Genomic DNA, 2950 nt, shown 5'->3' with positions numbered 1-2950 from the left:
TCCCCTGCTGTCTCTTGATTTCAGGTACTTGGTCTTCTTCTTCAGCTCTTACAGAGCCCACCATATAATCACACAGTGTTCAAAAAATGTTGGCCACTACCATCCAACAGGGCCCCCATTTGTCATGTTTTCACTGTATTATCTGATCTCTGGGGTCTAAATATAAAAGTGCAATAGCCTCAATGCCTGGAGCAAGGCACAGCTGGCCTGAGCTACTGGACCTGGTATACCTCATGTCTTGTTCATGCAAAGGTATCAGATCTTGTTCACTTCTCTTAATCTTTTCCATACTTTAACCCCCACTGACTTAATTACTTATGCCAACCTTTGTGGCAATTAACAAATGCTAAACAAAGTGTTAGCTCAGAAAAACATGCTTCCTGTGCTAAATCACCAGCTCTTAATGTGATCATTATAGATTAGGGCACTTCACATGCTCATCAATCACACCAACGCTGTAAATTGGCATTGGCATCTAACCACATACAGCACATTGCTTATTCTGAAATATTTTAATGTAAATTTCCACATTAATAAAATAATAACTTACCCCAGTTCCAAATGGCAACTCTCATACAGTTTTGTCTCCTTTATTTGTTCACCAGGATAAAATACCTTTTTCGCCAAGTAACTATATTAAAAGCTCCTGGTGTCTGTCCAAACCAGAGGACTGGTACAATCCTTCATTCTAAGCAGCCTTTTTATCTGAACTTTACTTACTAGGACTTATACCTTACTAGAAATAACTCAAATGTGTCCAGTTAAACCCTAATGTATGAGTTTTTTACATAGTCATTGTTTTCTATATAGTCAAATGTATGAGTTTTATATATATGGTCATTGCTTCTTCAATAAGTTTAAAAAATGAACTAATTGAAAATCATTAATCAAATACATAGAAGCTACTCAGAAAATGTTTACTGAAAAAAATTATTTTCTTTTAAAAATGGAAAGTATTTTATTATGTGTGTGTGGCTGTTATAAAAATAACTGACATTCATTGAAAAATTCATAATTCTAAAAACTCTAAAAAAACTTAATCCTTTCAAAAAGCTAGCAGTACTGTTAATTTGGGAGCATATATGATTTTAGAGTTTATCTATGCATTCTTGGTTTATAAGTATTTTTCCAAATAGAATTGTACTATATATACCAGGAACCAAATTACTCAGCAATATTTCCAAATTTATCCACAGACAATAAATTTACTTTTTCTGAGAAGGGGTTGGAAGGGTAGGCAGGGAATTTAGTTTCTCTATAAACAAAGTTCACATAAAGATTCAGTAGTGTCTAGAACTATTTTTGATGCCTAATATGAACAATAGCTTCTTTTGTCAGAAGAAAAAGTAACTGATTTCTCAGCATTAGTTTTATTTCAAAATAGCCCTGCCCTTACTTTCCTTTTCAGTCTTACTTATAAGAATAAAAAGCAAAGTTCAAAAATTCATCCTAATGCCAACACAAAATTTACTTTAAAAAAATGGATATAAACCATAAACTTTATCATTTACAACGTATTCATCACAAACTAAGAAAGGTAGGGAAGGCAACAGGAGACACGAGCTTAATCAGCAAGCTCTGGCCTGGTTTTTCTCAGATTAAAGATTTGAATATAGCCATAAATTCCATTGACATACTGAATGGGCATTTTAGATTCTGAGCCTACATCCTGATGATCTGGGTAAGAAACTTAAGTTTGGATGAGTTGTAAAATTGTCCAGTGACAAAGATTCTGTACTTGACAAAACTTTAGTGAGGTTCCTTTGAATTCTCTTTCAAGTAGGCCTTGACTTTTGTGCATCCATGTTTGTCTCTGCATTGTCCAGTTTTAGGAGGAACTCTGCTAAATTACTTTAGCCAGAATCCCTCACTCTTGATATCTGACCACTGTCAATATACGATCAGGTTCTTCATTCTCCACCATCTCCCAGGAGATGTCTGCTCACTCTGGCCTGCCCTTACCGAGAATCCTGGTAGGCTGGCCTAGTCAGAATCCTCCCTTAATCCTGAAGTTTCCTCTTAGTAATTTTCCATCCACTGATGGAAAACTCCATCCTGTTCCTTGGCTTTAAATTCCCACTTTTTCTTAATTTGGAGTTGAGCCCTATCTCTTCCCTACTGCAAAATTCCATTGTGGTAGTCCCTATACCTATCACGATAATCCCCCTTGAATAAAGGTCTTCCTTACTATTTTAAGTGTCATGAATAATTTTTTCTTTATCATCATGATTCTACAAGTTCAAATTCTATTAGTTACCTGTGACACAAAAGAGATGAAAGTTCTGAACATGTTTGTTTTCTTTCTTTTTTTGACAAAAAACATTTATAGTTAAAGGACACAAATGGCCTTTCTATTGTAAGAACTTATGCTGGTAGGTTTTTGTTTTGTTTGTATTTTAAAGTATAAAATAGGAACAAAAAGAAGTTCAGCATAAAGGTGTATGGTGAAATACCATAAAATGAACACATTCCTGTAATTAATACCCTGGTCAAAAAAAAGCACCAAAAATACCCTAGTATTTTATATTATACATATAAAATATATATAGTACAGTATACTTTGTATACTGTAGTATACCTATACACTTTGTTGTGCGCTTTCCTGTCAATAACCCTCTTCTCTTGTTCAATGATGCTCATTTTTCTTATATTCCTTTTTTAATTTTTAATTTTGGTAAACTACACATAACATAAATCTGCCATCTTAACCATTTTAAAGTGTACACATTAATAGTATAGTAATAGTAATAGGACTCTTTTCATCTTATACCATCTCCCTCTTCCCCTAGGCCCTAGCTCCTGGCAACCCCCATGTTACCTTCTGTCCCTATGAATTTGACTACCTCATGTAAGTACCTTATGTAGGTGGAATCATACACTGTCTTTTTGTGACTGACTTATTTTACTTAAGATAATTTCTTCAAGACTCAACCATATTTGTAACACATGT

The sequence above is a fragment of the Manis javanica genome, chromosome 4, assembly GCF_040802235.1.
Source record: "Manis javanica isolate MJ-LG chromosome 4, MJ_LKY, whole genome shotgun sequence".
NCBI classification, from domain to species: domain Eukaryota; kingdom Metazoa; phylum Chordata; class Mammalia; order Pholidota; family Manidae; genus Manis; species Manis javanica.
The sequence above is the reverse complement of the archived record's forward strand: the minus strand, read 5'-3'. Positions refer to the sequence as shown.